The sequence below is a fragment of the Bubalus bubalis genome, chromosome 5, assembly GCF_019923935.1.
Source record: "Bubalus bubalis isolate 160015118507 breed Murrah chromosome 5, NDDB_SH_1, whole genome shotgun sequence".
NCBI classification, from domain to species: domain Eukaryota; kingdom Metazoa; phylum Chordata; class Mammalia; order Artiodactyla; family Bovidae; genus Bubalus; species Bubalus bubalis.
Window position 1 is genome coordinate 2,991,348 of NC_059161.1, and position 18,665 is coordinate 3,010,012.

Sequence of the window (18,665 nt, forward strand, 5' to 3'; positions counted from 1 at the left end):
ATCACAAGAAATTCTCTAGGACATTTAACTGCCCCATAGAACGCTTGAGGCTTTAACCCACAGACCAGCTGGGCATGCTCTTAGGTCAATTTTTATTGAAGTATAACATCGTTACATAAGTGTGCATATGCCTTGGGCTTAGCAGGTAGCTCAGTAGCATAAAGAATCCACCTGCCAATTCTGGAGGCACAGGTCGATCCCCAGGTTGGGAAGATCCTCTGGGGAAGGAAATGGCAACCCTCTGCAATGTTCTTGTCTGGAAAATCCCATGGACAGAGGAGGGTGGTGGGCTATGCCGTCCAGGGGGGTAACAAAAGAGCTGGACGCAACTGAGCACACAGGCAAAAATGTAATTGCAATTAGATTATATTGGGTATACTTTGTTGCACGTATGCTCTCATTCGACATCATACTTGGGAGATAGATAATGATTTTGCCAATGGTTGTTGCTGTTGTTCAGTGGCTAAGTCGTGTCTGACTCTTTGCAACCCCATGGACCGCAGCATGCCAGGCTTCCACTGTTACTGATATGTAGGGTATCAGTAGGCTTTTGAATATTTTGGTACAGAAATTTGGTAAGCATGCATCTGCATTTCTGTCAGGGCAACCCAGCCCTGGCTTTGTGTTGTGTATACCATGAGTCACGTGGTGTACGTAAACTCAGCTTCAGAGGACACTGCCTGGTGACTTTCCTGAGACTCTATGAGTGTCTGTCTCATGCTTGCAGTGGACGAAACTTAGAATTGCTACAGATCCTCTCCAACACCAGATATTGTCTGTATGTCTTTCCATCTTAGCAATTCCGGTGAGTTAGTAGACATTGAACACTGTAGTTTAAATTTGCATCTTGTCAGTAAATGACAAAGTACCTTCTTCTATATTTATGTGAATCACTTAAGTGTTTTGCTCATTTTCCTGCCAGATTTTCTGTCCTTTCTGTTGGTTTCTAGATGTTCTTTACATAGCCTAGACATGATTTTTAGTAGGGTAGATACCTTACAAATATCTTAGTTTTCTATTAATTTTGTCACTTGATGAACAGAAGTTCTCAATCTTTGTTAGTTTTGAGCTATTTTTGTGTCTCATTTAAGAAAAGTCATACTATTTCAAACTCCTGGAGATGGTCACTTACGTTTTCATCTAAAACGGTTATGGTTTTACCTTTCATGCTTAGATCACAGTTACTTTTCGTTGATTTTTGTGACTTGGGTGCACAGAGGTTAAGATCCTGCTTTTCTTTTCTGAAATGGAAGATCAATTAATGCAACACTGTTTATCGACCAGATTATACGTTTCCCATTGCACTGAGGTGTCACTTTTATGATAAATTAGGTTGACCTGTATATATGGGTAGAAGTATTATTTTAAAACTATTTTAATAATTATGTCAAATATAGACAAACTTAAAGAATATAGTATAGTAAACCCATGTTACCCATCACCCAGCTTCAGAAATTATCTGCTCGTGACCAATCACTTGTCATATACCCCCGATCTCAGAGTGTACGTGCTTCTGTCCTTTGCTATTTCCATATGTGCTTCCCAGGTGGCTCAGCGGTGTCCCCTGGAGAAGGAAATGGCCACCCACTCCGGTACTCTTTCCTGGAGAATTCCATGGACATAGGAGCCTGGTGGGCTACAGTCCATGGGGTCGCAAAGAGTCAGACACGACTGAGTGCGCACACATGCATTTCCATATTTCTCTCTGAAAGAGAAGGCTTTTTTATAACACACCATAATATCAGTATGTTATGATCACCTAAAAACTGGTTTTGTTGTTGTTTAGTAGCGACTTCACTTTCACTTTTCACTTTCATGCATTGGAGAAGGAAATGGCAACCCACTCCAGTACTCTTGCCTGGAGAATCCCAGGGACAGGGGAGCCTGGTAGGCTGCCGTCTATGGGGTCGCACAGAGTCAGACACGACTGATGTGACTTAGCAGCAGCAGTAGCTAAGTTGTGTCCGACTCTTGTGATCCCATGGACTGTAGCCCACCAGGCTTGTCTCTCCATGGGATTTCCCAGGCAGGAATACTAGAGTGGGTTGCCATTTACTTCTCCAGAGGATCTTCTCAACCCAGGGATCAAACTTGCATCTCCTGCATTGGGAGGTGGATTCTTTACCACTGAGTCACCAGGGGAACCCCATCTTAAAACTAAAAGCCTCTTAATACTATCAAATGTCTGTTTAGTGCTCAGTTGTTCTGATTTGTTTCAGAAATTTTAAAGGAGGTTTTGTTCAAACTAGAATTTAAACAAAGTTTATGCATTGTCAGCGTCTGACAGTCTTCAGTCCCTTCTCACTGAGGATTCCTCTTCTTAATGTGTGTGTTTTCCCCATAAGGTATCTGTTGAAGAAGCTAGTTCATTCTGTAGAGAGCCCCACATTTTGGATTTTGTTATTTGAAGCAATGATTACTTTCAATTTAAACATGACATTCAAAAAAATCACTGATCTTTAAGACACTGAACCAAAGCAAGTTACCACCATACTACCCAAGTGAAGAGTGCAATCTGAAATTTGTACTTATATGCCAAAGTATCTGGTTTTATAAACAGTTTGTCTAAATAAATGTCTTTAATGGGTTTCCATGTACCAAGAGTTTTCAGCCGTGGCTCTATTGATGTTTTAGACTGATGGTTCTTAGTTGGGGGGCGGTTCTGAGCTTTGGGGGTGATCAGCTGTATCCTTCGGCTCTTTCCTCTGGAAGCCGGTGGGAGCCCCTGCCCCCGCTCCAGGTGTGAATACACAAAACACTTCTTGTCATTCAGGTATTGCTGGTGCTTGCTGTTATCTTTTTATTTCTCTTTTTTGAGTTCTTTCACTTTAACTGGTTATCAGCTTCTTGACAACAGGACCCATGTCTTCATGTATGGAGGAAAGTTAGTGATCACTGCTCTGCCTTCTCCATGGGGTTGTTACAAGGACCAGATGAAGCAATGCTCAGAAAAGTCCCTTTGGTGACTAAAGTCCTGGTAACAATGTGAACCACCTTCAGATCTTTTATTTATTGGTGTTGCCCCCCCAGCATACCCAGCAGGGGTCCGCTCACCGCATGGCAGTCAGCCCCTTGCTGTCCAGCCAAGCACTTTTGTGTCGGCTTCAATGTTTTTCCCACGGATGCTTCCTTCCCTCCTCACAAAAAGTGACCAACTTTTCCCCTTGACTGAATTCCCACAGTCTCAAGTTACAGGCTGTCCGGCATCATCCCCCAGCTTCACACGCTGCCCCTTCTCTATTTCTCACGTTCCGCCTCCTTATTTCTACTCCATTTACCTACCTCCCACCCTCCTCTGTCCAAACACACCCCCACTTCATTGCTCTTAATTTATACCTTCCCCTTCCTCTCCATGAGAATCAAGTTTTATTGGACAATTTATGAAGGTCTATTGGTAGTTTTCTCTCCAAATCTCCTAACCTTCTACAGTCATTATGTGTGCCACATTACTTTTGAGAAATATTGCTGTCTCGACACAACACATCAGTTTAAAAGGTATAAACTAGACAACGGTCCTGCTCTGGAGAAGCCAGAGAGAGAGACTGGACGGCACCATTTCTGTACCAAGAGGTCAGGTTATAATGATGCCTCCATAAAGTGTTGTGAGACACGCAGAGGAAGCAGCATCTTTGCTTTGGGGTTGGTGATGGACAGCCCCAAAGGGGTGCTTCTGTTTTGTCTTGGAGGTGATCTTTTTACCTCTGGAAGAAGTAAGGAAGAAAAATGCCAGGCCCAGAAAAGTTTGTAATTCTTTCCTAGAATGGAGGGTATTTGCTCAGATGGAGGAGTAAGTTCTGGAGCTGAGTGGCTGAGATCTTGTTCCTCTGTGTGTGAAACTTGGTGGGCGTTTCTCAGAAGTCCTAAATCTTACGTACTCTTCACATTGGATTGGAGCCTCCGAAAGAGGCTGTCCGTGACGTCTAACGTCAGATGGATCTGACCACACGTGGCCCGAGGACATCCCCACGCTGCCTGCTGCGGTGCGGGTGGCGTATCACCTCTCCAGCTATGTCGAGAAAGAGCAGCACCCAGGCTGCTTCGCTTGCCCCCAGATGATCAGGTTTCCGTCCTGGTCAGTTGATTGAATAAAGTGAATAGAAGATATCATCTGGAATTGTCTAATACACGTGCCGCTTGCAACAGAGAGCTGTCAGTTCCGGGACCCACCTGAGATGGTGCAATGGTCCTTCTGCCTCTGGGGGTCATCAGAGGACAGACCCTGTGTCAGCTGGGTTTTATTTCTGGCTATGCTGTTTCTTTCTCCTCTCTTTCTCTCTTCCTCCATCCCTCTCTTCTTTCCTTCCATCCTCCCTTTCTTCCTTTCTCTTTCAATCAGAGATCTGGTCCAGAGGCCCTGTGATCTGCCTGGCTGGGCTGTGCGGGGTATGAAGGGAACATTCTGAGGAAGCATACTGGAGCCTGTCTATGGGTCTGGAGATGCACTGAAGCCTGCGGATTTCCCAGTAATTCTGCAGTAGGCAGCCGCTGCCGTCAGCTGTCAGTTTCTGAGAAGTGCAGTCACCTGGACGGGGTGCCATTCCTTCTCCCACCCAGGGCAGGGTGGGGGGCCTTCTCAGAGCTGAGGACCCACTAGGGCTGCTGAGACATCCGTGCCAGGGCTGCGGTGGCCCCACAGATGCTTCTCGGGAGCTTCAGAGGCAGGCTGACTCTTCACACCAGCCGACTTCTGGTGTCAGTTCATCTGAAAAGGAAGCATCGTATTTTAGAGCCGAGTGAAGCTTTCCCTCCTTTCGAGTCACAGCAGAAGCCAGCCCCCTGTAGCTGTACCGCTCTTCAGGGAACCTGTGCCAGGCACGTTAATTCTTTCCTCCCGCCATTTGTGATAAGCGCATCTACGCCCTGAGAGGTCACCAGGAAAGTCCTTCCCACACTGGACCCAATTTTATCTTGTCCTCTCCTCCTTTTGCCATCACCCCCCACCCTGATGTCGCCACTTTCCCCCTTTATCTTGGCATTCCTGTTTCCTAACCCGTCTTCCTCTGACTTAGTGATGAGATCAATTACAGGCTGCGGGTCATGGCTCCCATCCTAGGTTTATTACTCATCACCATATAACTTGAAAAAAGAAACAAGGAAACACTGATAAACGTACTTACAGATTTGTCATGTCCAACCAGGTACTCACAATCAAAATATACCAAGTGCTTGATGAAATGCCGAAGGAGCGGTTGATACACTTTCCCCAACTTCTGAGAGAAAAGTTATATTTTGTTATTGAAGGATAATTGCTTTACAACGTCGTGCTGGCTTCTGCTGTATGGTGAGGTTAATCAGCTGTTTGTATACATATATCCTCTCCCTCTTGGACTTGCTTCCCACCCCACCCCCATCCCAGCCCTCAGGGTCATCACAGAGTGCCGAGCTGGGCTCCCTGTGCTATAATAAGGCCGCTTCCCACTAGGTGCCTATTCTATCCATGGTCGTGTATATATGTCCATCCTCATCTCCCGATTCATTCCCCCCTCCCCATTTGTGTCCACATGTCCACTCTCTATGTCTGTGTCTATACTCCTCCCTTGGAGAAAAGTTCATCTGTACCATTTTTTCTAAATTTTACATATATGTGTTAATCTACTATACTTCTTTCTCTGTCTGATTTAAATTTCACTCTGTATGATGGACTCTAGGTCGATCCCCATACCTACAATTGACTCAATCTCATTCCTTTTTTATGGCTGAGTAATATTCCATTGTTTGGGGACCTAATTAAACTTAAAAGCTTTGCACAGCCAGGGAAACAATAAGCAAGATGAGAAGACGACCCTTAGAATGGGAGAACATTTTTGCAAAGGAAGTAATGGACAAAGGATTAACCTCTAAAATAGAGGAACAGCTCATGGAGCTCAACATCAAAAACAACAAACAACACAATCAAAAAATGGGTGGAAGACCTAAGAAGATCAAGATAAGACTTTTTAAGGAGGAAATTCTTAGTTTTCCTGAGTATTTCTCTGTCCGTAATAAATCTTTACTGAAGTCAGAACACAGCATTCCTTCCTTCACAGCTCACTTTGACCAAGTTGAAGTTTCAGATGCACTGTGTGTGTAGTTTGACCTTCCTTGCTCAGGACAGGACAGGCATCCATGACATGAATGGATCTTAAAGCTCTGATTGGGCATCGGCAGACAAGGCCAGGAACTGGCTTTTTCAGGACTTGAGGGGAAGCCCATGGTTGTCCAGCCTCCACTCCCACCCCAAGTCTTTCTCATCACACGCCACTGAAATACTCGACCCGGTGGTGCAAGGCCTGTGGGGTCTGCGGTCAGGGGGCAGAGGGTGATGTAGCAGCCGACTCCTCTGCTTCCTAGGAAAGACCCGAGCTCCTTGATAAACAACGTGCCCTCATCCTGCTGGGCAGAGGCTGCAGGGCAGCTGGAAATCTCTCCTCCTGGTGTCACAGGATCCCAAAGGTGGCAAAGGAAGACTTTTTCACCTTCCTGTAAAAGAATGAAAGCTTGAAGATTTGGCAGAGCCTAAAAATATCTTGTTACTTTTCAACGACACCTCTTTTTTTTCCCTAGGTCTGAAGCAGCAGAAAAGTAGCTGGAAAAAAAAAATATCACATTAACTGACCACAAAAAATGTTTAAGCCTTAGTAAATGAATATATTCTACTCATTGATTTATTCTTCCTCATTTTTCTGAAATGACATGAATGTTAGGTAAACTACATACAGAATAAACTTCAAAACATTTAGACTTCTATTTTTTTTTCACATAGTTACTACACCAAAATAATTTAATATGCATTTGCTTGGTCCATACTGAGAACTGATGGGTTCAGAGATAGTGCTGGAAACAAAGTCAAGCTTGAAAGACATCGTCCAGATGCATGCCATCGCTTACAAAACCAAAGCCAAAATTATCTTGAAAATTACAAATTCGGTGGGTTATTTTTAGTGCCCGCCGAGAGGAAAACCCAGGGTTTATACCGTAACAGCAGCACTCAGTTTTCCCGAGCCTGGAATGTCATCACTAACCCAGCTGAAAATAGGCAGCAGCCTCAGGGTTGCCTCAGACAGAGCGGGCACTGCCCTCGGTGTGTGTGGACAAAAGACCGCCTCTGGGTATTGTTGGAAGGAACAGCTGCCACATCACAGACAGCTACTGTTCGAACTTTGCAGAAACTGCATGCGAGAATCAAAGAAATAAAACAACCATCCAGCAAAAACTTCACACAATACCACTTCAATTCCAATGGCCTCCCAGCCTTTGACCAGGGTAAATAGGCTTCATGCTTTGCAAGCATCTATATTTCTCAATTCAACCTATGAAGCCCACTATTCTTTTCAAAAGTTTACATCATTTTGTATCTTTAACTTTAAAATATTGCAATGCTGCTGCTGCTATAAATTAAAAAATATATATATATATATATATATATATTTTTTTTTATTTTGTATTGGAGTATAGCAGGTTACAGAGAAGGCAATGGCACCCCACTCCGGTACTCTTGCCTGGAAAATCCCATGGACGGGGGAGCCTGGTGGGCTGCAGTCCATGGGGTCGCTGGGAGTCGGGCACAACTGAGCGACTTCACTGTCACTTTTCATTTTCATCTATTGGAGGAGGAAATGGCAACCCACTCCAGTGTTCTTGCCTGGAGAATCCCAGGGACGGGGGAGCCTGGTGGGCTGCCGTGTATGGGGTCGCACAGAGTCGGACACGACTGAAGCGACTTAGCAGCAGCGTAGCCTGTTAACAATGCCGTGATAGTTTCAGGTGGACAGCAAAGGGACTCAGGCACACACATGCAAGTATCCATTCCATTCTCCCCCTCCCATCCAGGCTGCCCCTGAACGTTGAGCAGTTCCCTGCGCTGTACAGTAGGTCCTTGCTGGCCATCCGTTTTAAATACAGCAGTGTGTCCATGTCCGTCCCAAACTCCCTAACTATCCCTCTTTAACTAGTGGGATGAGATGGTGGCTCTTTAGAGGAAAAACAAAACAAAACAATGAACACTTGAGCTTTTGTTCTTACTCTCTTTCGAGCTTTGGAACCTAGGGAGCTAAACACATGAATAGAGCATGTTTGTTCGCTTCTTTCTTGCAGAGGTAAAGGCCTGTGTGGCTGATGAAAACATTTGCTCTATGATGGAATATAAGATGTGGTCCCATTTTCTCCCCAGGCAGCTCACATGGGTGACTTACGAGCTGGAGGCTGTGTCTGTGGCAGGAGGGGGCAGTCTTGAGGGAGTCACTTGGCAGTGATGAGGGAGGGTTATGAGGGACTGTAGGCCAGGTATGAGCTGTGGAATCCAAAATGCCTTTGACCATGATCCCACACATACCCTGGGCAGCCCCACCCCACCTTCCCTGGGGAGCGGGCTCAGAAACACCCAGCTCTACCAAACGCCTTTTGAAATGGATGGAGCCGAGGCTGTGGCCGCTGACCAGCGCTGGCCACCAGCAAGCCTATTTTAAACACACCGGCCTCCCGAAATTCCTAGCTGTTGGAGGTAAAACAAATAAGGCCGCAGACACATAAGGAAATATAAAAAAATCTAAAGCAGGACCCCGGAGTGCAAGCTAGTTGATTTGAGTCTGCTCAAATCAGATACACAAATTGGAAATGCAAATCTACTATGTATTATAAAAATAGCATCCTAATTAAGAAAAAATAAAACGAAAATGAAAGGATAAATCAAGAAGCTAGCATTTGGCTTTCAGGGACGTTTTCAGTTTTCTGCCTTTTGGTAGCTTATCACATTTAACTTCTTAGTTTTCCATCAAACCTTGTAATTTAGATGTCATTAAGCTACTTTTTTTCCCATCAAATGGGAAAAATAACAATTCAGAAAGGTTAAATAACTTGCAAGTAACACAAGTATAAATTAATATGAGAAATAAAAACTGGGCTATTTGAGTGTGAAAAATGAAAGGGAAAAACTGGGTACAACTGTAGAAGAAATGATACTAGAACCATTATAAAGATTGTCAGAAATATCCCCAAGCAGAGTGGGAGGCTGGAGGTCATGAAATTTGCAAAGAGAATTTGACTTTGAAAGTGGAAAATAGAGCATGGGGTGCTGAGAATACCTGAAAATTCCAAGTGTGACATCTTAGTGCCCATAAGCAAGGACCCTTTAGGAAAACCTAACCGCCGGCACAGCCCTCAGGAAAGAACCCCCTCACCCCGGGCATGTAGATGTTTCATAGGTGTCCTTCAGAATGTGAGATATGAACTCTGTAAGCGGTGGTTATCTCACAGCAAAACTCCCCAGTGTTTTTGCAGAATTGATCCAACATGGTATACATTTCACAAAAAGTGCTGTTATTACCTGCTAATTCTTGTTTGTAAATGGGAATTGGAACATTTGGTCTTGATTTTTGTTGAGCAAAATGTGGTAAAATGCCGAACCTAATTACTCGTAAACATTTTAAAAATAGTTTGGGAATGGATTTGAAATTGTTAGGTATGCCTGGCCTACTCCTTTCTGGTTATTCCTCCTACTAATTTGGTGCCTCTAATTGGCAGGAGCTTCTATTATGGAAATGTGGCCTCTGGAAAGAGTGAGGAGCTATGCCCACAGTTTGCCTCTGAGACAGGGCATTGTGAATCTCAGGGCATTGAAAAGGAACGGTTTCAGTCATGCGGCTATTCCTTTGCCGTCATAAAGTTATTTCTCAGAGAATACAAAACATGGATAGATTTTTGTTTTTCTTCAAAGAAGAACAAGGCAGTTCCTGAGTCAATTTTACATTTTCAAGTGTTTTGGTAAGGTTAGGAAATGACAAGTGTAAAGTAAGCATTTGGTAGCCAAATTACCTTCTGATCTGTACACTCATTTTTATTTTATTGCTTTTCTAATTTTAATTAATTTCACTGGAGTCTAGTTGCTCTGCAATATTGGATTAGTCTCTACTGTAGAGCAAAGTGAATCGGCTATATGTATACCTATATCCTCTCCTTTTGGGATTTTGTACAGTCATTTCAGTATTATCAAAATTTTCCTCATTTCCTGGTAATTTATTTTATTTTGTACGGGTCTTATTTTCCACTGAGTTTGGTACTGGTTAAAGGTCTTTGTAAGGGCTTCCCAGGTGGCTTTTAGTGGAAAAGAATCTGCCTGCAAAGCAGGAGACATAAGAGACATGAGTTTATCTCTGGGTCGGGAAGCTCCCCTGGAGGAGGGCATGGCAACCCACTCCAGTATTCTTGCCTGGAGCATCCCATGGACAGAGGAGCCTGGTGGGCTACAGTCCCCAGAGTCGCAAAGAGTCGGACGTGACTGAGCGACTTGTGGGTCACAAACTGCTTCACACATAAGTAGCCTCTCAAATATGTGCCCTCAGGACCTGTAGATGCTAATGATCGATTGAGGATAATTTATCCCCTTTATTTAAAAAGGAAATGTCATGATCGATTTCAGTGGGATGATGGGCAAAATCAGACACTAGAACTGGAGCTTCTTTCAAAAAGTCAGATTATAAACGTGAAGACTGTGAAAGAAAGTGCGATAAACTGTGAATCCCTAGATGTTTACGATGATGGGAAAAACACAAAACATTCCAGGAGGTGTCCTAGGAAGGTGTCTGCTGAGAAGAGTCCGAGACGGTGAGTGAAGAGAGAAAAGGGAAAGTGATGCCATGAGGTGGTTGGGGGAAATCACACCTGCCCGTCCTTTGGGCGGGTGGGTCCGTCCCCTTCCCACATACGTGTCCGTTTGTTTTACTGGAATATAATTGCTTCCCAGTGTTGCCTCAGCCTCTGCTCTTCAGGGGCGTGAATCAGCTGTGTGTACGTCTGCCTCCCCTCCCTCTGGGCCTCGCCCCTGCCTCCCACCACCGCAGAAGGCCTGTCTGAGCTCCTCGCTGCCACACCGTGGTCTCCCACGGCTACGCAGTGCAGGCCCACTCTCCATCTGCGTCTCCATGCCTGCCCTGGAAATAGAGGCATCTGTACCATTTCTCCAGATTCCACTTATATGCGTTAATAATTTTTTTTTGTTTTTTTTTTTTCACTTTCTTTCTAAATTACTTCACTCTGGATGACATGCTCTAGGTCTGTTCACGTCACTACAAATGACCCAATTTCAAAAACTGGAGTGAGAGTGTGGAGAAAAGGGAGCCCTCCTACACTCTTGGTGGGAATGGAAAGTGATACAATCCTTATGAAGAATAGTATGGAGGTTCCTTAAAAAACTACATCTTTGTTTTAACAGCACCCTGAGGGCAAGAAAGATGAGGACATGTGCAAAGACTCCGTCTGACGTACAGAAGGCGACCTCTCACTGACTTTAGACACCACTGCCTACTTAGAGATGGGGGGATAAAGGGCCGGGAGGGAGGGAGTGTCTTAGTTGCTCAGCCATGTCCCACTCTTGAGAGCTAGTCTTTAAGCAAAATGAAAGAACCGCAGACTCTACAAGGAAGCAGGTTTTAGCTCTCAGAAGAAGATGCCACCAGAACTGGTAGTATTGGTAAGTTTAGAGCCATTAACAGTGACTCTCCACACTGTACTCCCAGAGGAATAGCTCAAAGCTAAAATTTCTCAAGGAGAGAAAATTGAATACTATGGAGAGACAGGAGAGTAGCATGGTTTGGGCCACCATGTAAAGAATGTGGCTTACTCAATGGCAGAAGTCATCTTTAATTAAATGCCCATTTCTTGCATTGGAGATCCCAGTTTTATTTAAATCTGTATGGTTTAGTGACTTAGGTTAATGCTAGAATGTTGCATACATGGAATCTTATCTTGCAGTCAACTGCTGGGATCAGTTACTGCCGGTTTTTAAAATGTTAATAAAAAGGATATTGTACAAAATATTAAAAGATCATGATTTAACAATAAACTGGATGTTCAAATCAAGGAGGGAATTGATTTGAAAACTCAGAAACATGCAGTGCTCATTTATTTTCAGATTTCAGTACTGCAATACAAAATATGTATAATGAATGCCACTGATTAGCTCATAGCTCTGCGGGTCGGAAGTCCAGTGTGACGGCAGGGCTGTCTGTTCAGAGTTTCACAAAGCTGCAGTCAAGGTTCCCAGGGGCTGGGCCCTCATCTAGAGGACCTGGGGAGCCATTGGCTCAGAAGCCCATTCTTGTTTTTGGCTAAAGACAGTTCCTTCCTGATGCCCTGATTTCTGAGCTGGCTGTTAACGGGGGCTGCTCCAAGATCCAAGAGTGTTAGCTGCTCAGTCGTGTCCAGTTCTTTGCTACTTCGTGGACTATAGCCCACCAGGCTCCTCTGCCCTAGGAGTTCTCCAGGAAAGAATACTAGAGTGGGTTGCCATTCCCTTCTCTAGAGGATCTTTCCAACCCAGGGATCGAACCTGGGTCTCCTGCATTATAGGCAGATTCTTTACCATTGTGAGTCACCAGGGAAGCCCAAGAGGCCACCTGCTTTCCTGGGCATGCATCCTCTTCCATCTTCAAGCAGTGTTTCTTCAAAGCTCTGACTCAGTCTTCCGTAGCCTGCTAGAGGGAACTCTGCTCTTCATGAACTCATGTGAGTAGGTCAGTACCCCCACTCCCACCAGTGCCCTCATAAACTCTTTGTTTAAACTCAACTGATTAAGACCTTAGATATTCAAATGACACCACCCTTATGGCAGAAAGCAAAGAGGAACTGAAGAGCCTCTTGATGAAAGTGAAAGAGGAGAGTGAACAAGTTGGCTTAAAACTCAACATTAAGAAAACTAAGATCATGGCATCCGGTCCCATCACTTCATGACAAAGAGATGGGGAAACAATGGAAACAGTGACAGACTATTTTCTTGGGCTCCAAAACCACTGCAGATGGTAATTGCGGCCATGAAATTAAAAGACGTTTGCCCCTTGGAAGAAAACCTATGACCAACCTAGACACCATATTAAAAGCAGAGACATTACTTTGCCTAAAAAGGTCTGTCTAGCCAAAGCTATGATTTTTCCAGTGAACCATAAAGGAAGCTGAGAGCCAAAGAATTTATGCTTTTGAACTGTGGTGTTGGAGAAGACTTGAGAGTCCTTTGGACTGCAAGGAGATCAAACCAGTCAATCCTAAAGGAAATAGTCCTGACTATTCATTGAAAAGACTGATGCTGAAGCTGAAGCTCCAATATTTTGGCCACCTGATGTGAAGAACTGACTCATTGGAAAGACTCTAATGCTAGGGAAAATTGAAGGCAGGAGGAGAAGGGGACACCAGAGGATGAGATGGTTGGATGGCATCACTGATTCCATGGACATGAGTTTGAGCAAGCTCTGAGAGTTGGTGATGGACAGGGAAGCCTGGCATGCTTCAGTCCATGGGATCATAAAGAGTGGGACATGACTGAGCAACTGAAATGAACTGATTAAGATCTAAGACATTAATCATATCACGGCAATCCCTTCACAGAAGTACCTAGACAAGTGTTTGATTGAATATCTGGGAGAAGGTGTGCACATAGTGAAGACCGGGAATTCTGGCGCTAAAGAGGTGGCTTATTAGAATTTTTCCCACCACACACACAGAAGGAACTGACCTCATTAAAAAAACTGACCTCAAAAAAAAAAAGTCCAGGATATTTTATTGGATAGGAAATGATAAAATATAAGGGATATTTTTATAGGGAAGAGAGGAAAGTTGAAAAATTATAAATGAAAATAAGTCGAGAAATTAAAATTATTCACTGAATATGAAGAAAAGGGGTGAAGGCACTATTTTGAGGCCCATAGGATAGAATGGTCATCTACATAAGTTAGTAAAGGAGTTCATTCTTGTCTCAAGATCTTTTGGAACTTGCCAAGGACGTAGCTAGAAAGGAGTCAGAGGTTTACACTAGAGAAAATTGGAGCAGCTGAGGGTCCCTTGGCTGTTAGGGAAGCAGAAGTGAATGGCTAAGTATGTAGCTTAGGGTGATTAAGGGGTCAAGAAAAGGCAGAAAGCTCTGAGGATAGGAAATAGGAAAGAATCCACAGTAGGAAAGTACTGTAAACCATGCTGAGGACAACAAGCCCAGATACTTGAAGGGCATATGAGATAGAAAGCTAAAAGTCTGGTTTTGGATTTAGATCTAAAATCAAAACACCAAAAATACAATTTTCGTCACTTGACGACCATGTAAAAAGTGTGATCATGTGATGATACATGGCTAAGGTAGAGATTAAAGTGTTAAAAATTTATGTGGTTGGGAAATCCTGAAGCCGGGATCTCAGTCTGGCTTTTTAAAAATGGCTTTTAATTTCTGTTAAACTTTTTTATGCACACAAAAAGCCAGAAAAGTCAAGAAGTCCTTTTAGGCTCATAACGAACTCCTTCTGCCTTTTTCTCCAGTTTTTCTGACTAAAGGGCTTCCCTGGTAGCTCAGACAGTAAAGAATCTTCCTGCAATGCAGGAAACCAGGATCTGATCCCTGGGTTGGGAAGATCTTCTGGAGAAGGAAATGGCAACTCACTCCATTATTCTTGCCTGGAGAATTCCATGGACAGAGGGGCATGGGGTTGCAAAGAGTCGGACATGACTGAGCAACCAACACTTTTATTTTCACTTTTCCCTGATATAGAGGCAACTATTTTTAACAAGTTCAGCTGGTTGTTTGGTATATACTTTTATACTTTAGCTAGAGGATTATATGGCTACCTCTTAGCTTTTTGTTGCATTTTAAGTATTGTCCATTTCCTTACAAATCCACAAATAATTATTTTTAGCTGTCTTTCACTCTCATGTTCTTTGCTCTTACCACAGATATACACCAGGCACACACACAAAACACACACACACACAAACTTTTCCTACCTTTTTAATATAGTTTGCATAGCTTTGCTTAGATCAGTGATTACATAGTTATGAATAAGTAATTGCTTTTCTGACCCATATTGTACACTGAAAGCGTTTTCCTTTCTTAATCAATTTTTCATCCTCTGGAGTTAACAGTTGTCCTACTTTTGGATGTATATTTTTTTTGTATACTAACACTAATTTAAATCCAGACTCTCAGCTCACTGTCTGAACCTCCTCTTAGTACTTCTCGGTTGAGCGATAAAGTTCACCTTCTGGGACGTCTGTTCTGAGGACTCCTGACCGGCCCCATTCTGCACTGATTTTCCGTTATGCCTCGTACACAGCTATGTGCCTGGAATTTCCATTTGATCATGGTCCCCAAAGCCCCCTTTCCATTTCCCCTGCATCCAGCACCCCCACCTTTGGGCAGACCCTCGTCTTAATGAAGCAGAATTTACAGTGGCTTCCTGAGGAGGGGGACGAGATAGATTACCTTGGCCACATTGAGTGTCGCTTCCCTCACCTTTGATTTATGGCTTGGCTGGGTGTCGAGCCTCGGGCCTGTATTAATTTCCCCTGAGAATCTTGTAGATATCGCTCCATTGTCTCCCATCTCTAGATTTGCTCTTCAGCAGCCTGAAGCCTTTCTGATTCCTTCTCCTCTGCGTGTGACCCCTGTATATTGTTCCCTCCCTGGGAAAGCTGGTGGAATCTTATCTCTGCTCCCAGTGTTCTGAAGTTTCATGTGGATGTACCTTGATTGGAATCGGTTTTGCACTGTTTTGCTGAGCACACGGGGCACCGCCTTCCTTCCGATGACTCATGTCAGAGTCATCAGTCTCACACACTTCAGGGGTGAGAAATGTACATAAATTATTTGATTGGTGGTTTTCTCTCTTCAGTCTTTATCTTTCTTTCTAGCACTTCTATTATTAGGATGTTGTACTTCTTTGACTTTTCTACTTTTACCCCCTCTTAATTTTCCATCTCTCTCTCTCTCTTTTTTTTCCAGAAATTTCATATGTCGACTTTGCAGGAAATTTCAACTTTATCTGTAGAATTTCTGTAGCATTTTTGCTGGCTTATAACAACACTTTTAATAAAAGATTTTGACCTTTTTTCCATACATAGTCTCTGCTTCCCAAAATGTCTTTCATTTCGTTTTTTTATTTTGAGCTCTCTCTTTTAAGTTGGAGGCTTTATGTAAATAGCTCCTGATCCTTGACTGTCTATAAAAATATCAAATTACTAATGTTGTACACCTAAAATAAAATATTGTTAGATCAACTATGCATGCATGCATGGTAAGTCGCTTCAGTTGTGTCTGACTCTTTGCAGCCCCATGGACTGTAGCCCACCAGGCTCCTCTGTCCATGGGATTCTCCAGGCAAGAATATTGTAGTGGGTTGCCATGCCTTCCTCCAGGGGATCTTCAACCCAGGAATCCAGTCCACATCTCCTGTGTCTCCTGTTCTGGCAGGCAGGTTCTTTTCACTGAGCCTTGCAGGTGCTATTTTTTAGGGACCTGGGAGAGTAGGAAGAGGAGAGATTTCTTACGGAAAGATGTAGAAAATAGAAAGGAACAACCCCACTAAAGGGGGAGAACTGCATAGACATGAAGGCATTTTCATTTTGTTTTAGAAATTAAGTGCTCTGTTGCAATAACAATTTCTTAAGGTGTCACTTTTGATAGGAAATGTGCATTCGTGTATTTACTAGAATCTCATTCAAATTTTTAATGGGGTAGAGAATTCAACTTTACGTAATTTGGATGATCTCTTTTGCCATTCCACACTTTCAATATGTCCTGTTGAGTGGGTAACATTGAAAATGTACATCTGTGACAACATCAAATGATGTGTGTCTTTCCACACTGGGATATAAACAGTTTAGGAGCCATGCTTTTTGCACCCTAATGAAAAAATCCAACCACTTCAATATTGTTCAACTAAATGAAGAGCCAGATTCCATGGCTAGAAAAAAGTGACAAATGCCACGTTTATCTATACTATACTCTCTTCAAAAGGATTTTGAAATATAATTTTGCACTAACTTTTATCTATAAAAGGATGACTAGAATAAAGACATCTTAGGAAAATGATCAGAGAAGAAAGCTTGCAAGAATCAGGATTATTCAACCATAAATAAAAATTCTGGTTGGGTATACCCAGGTGGCGCTGGTGGTTAAAATAAAAAGCCTGCCAGTGCAGGAGACATAAGAGACGCAGGTTCGATCCCTGGGTCAGGAAGATCCCTTGGAGAAGGAAATGGGAACTCATTCCAGTATCTTGTCTGGAGCATCCCATGGAGAGAGGAGCCTGGTGGGCTACAGTCCATGGGGTCACAAAGAGTCAGACATGACTGAAGGAACTTAGAACACGTATTAAGGACTATCAATTTTTTCTCAAAGTTCTCACATGAAGGCTGAGGTCAATGCGTTCAGTGTATGTACAGACAGAATACATACTCTTCTGTACAGAATGAAAATTCTGAATTGGATGGGAAATGGATTACTGGAGTTCCTTTCTAATTCTCCAAGAAACTATCGGTTAAGCTCATAACATTATAGTCACGTTTGGAACAAGTGAGCAGGTCTGTAATTTTATCGATGCACCATGCACGATGGCCTTTGTAAGGTCCCTTTAAGCTACTACTTTCTTTATTTGCTTTTGTCTGTTTCTGAAATGTTACTGATGTACAGTTGCTTTACCCTGTTACGTCAGTGTCCACTGTACAGCAAAGTGAAAGGGTTATATGTGTATGCATGTCCCCTCTTTTTTGGATTTCCTTCCCACTTACATCACCAGAGAGCGCTGAGGAGAGCCCCCTGTGCGGTGCAGCAGGCTCTCAGCAGTTCTCTGAGTCATCCACGGGATCCGAGGCGCATATGTGTCACTCAGTCTCCCAGCTCATCCCACCCCCACTCCCTCCTTGGCGGCCGTACCTTTGTTCTCTACATCTGTCACTATTTCTGCTTTGCAAAAAAGTCCTACGTACTGGGGTTGCAAGAGTAAGCTACCTGCTTTTGAGGACGTCTTTTCAAAATGATGTACCAGTAAATCAAAGAAGTGGAAATATAAAAGATACGTTTCAGTTTCCCCATCATTCATATTGCTCATTATAAATATATTTAATCCTCCAGATACTTTTACGTGTCTATGATTAAGCCATATAAACTTAAATCATTCACATTTGTTATATGGGAAAGCCTTGCAAAATTTTAAACCAATATTACATCAGTTCAGTTCAGTTCAGTCGCTCAGTCGTGTCTGACTCCTAGCAACCCCATGAATTGCAACATGCCAGGCCTCCCTGTCCATCACCAACTCCAAGAGTCCACCCAAACCCATGTCCATTGAGTCAGTGATGCCATCCAACCATCTCTTCCTCTGTTGTCCCCTTCTCCTCCTGCCCTCAATCTTTCCCAGCATCAGGGTCTTTTCAAATGAGTCAGCTCTTTGCATCAGGTGGCCAAAGTATTGGCGTTTCAGCTTCAATATCAGTCCTTCCAATGAACACCCAAGACTGATCTCCTTTAGGATGGACTGGTTGGATCTCCTTGCAGTCCAAGGGACTCTCAAGAGTTTTCTCTAACACCACAGTTCAAAAGCATCAATTCTTCTGCACTCAGCTTTCTTTATCGTCCAGCTCTCACATCCATACATGACCACAGGAAAAACCATATAGAAAGGGCTAAAATTTTAAGCTATTTATAGACAAAGTTAATTGTCACCAGGTACGGCTGATGTGCAGATAGGATAATATAATGATTTCATCTCACATTCGGTTACACCATATCACAAACTAGAAAGACTAAAGTCACAGGGTAGCCACTACTGGTAATGTTCTCCAAAGGAAGCACACTTCAGATAAACCAAACCCAGATTAGAAACTAGGGTGCTTGATAAACAAGCTGGCATTGAATTTTATCTGCTTTTTCCAAATTGCTG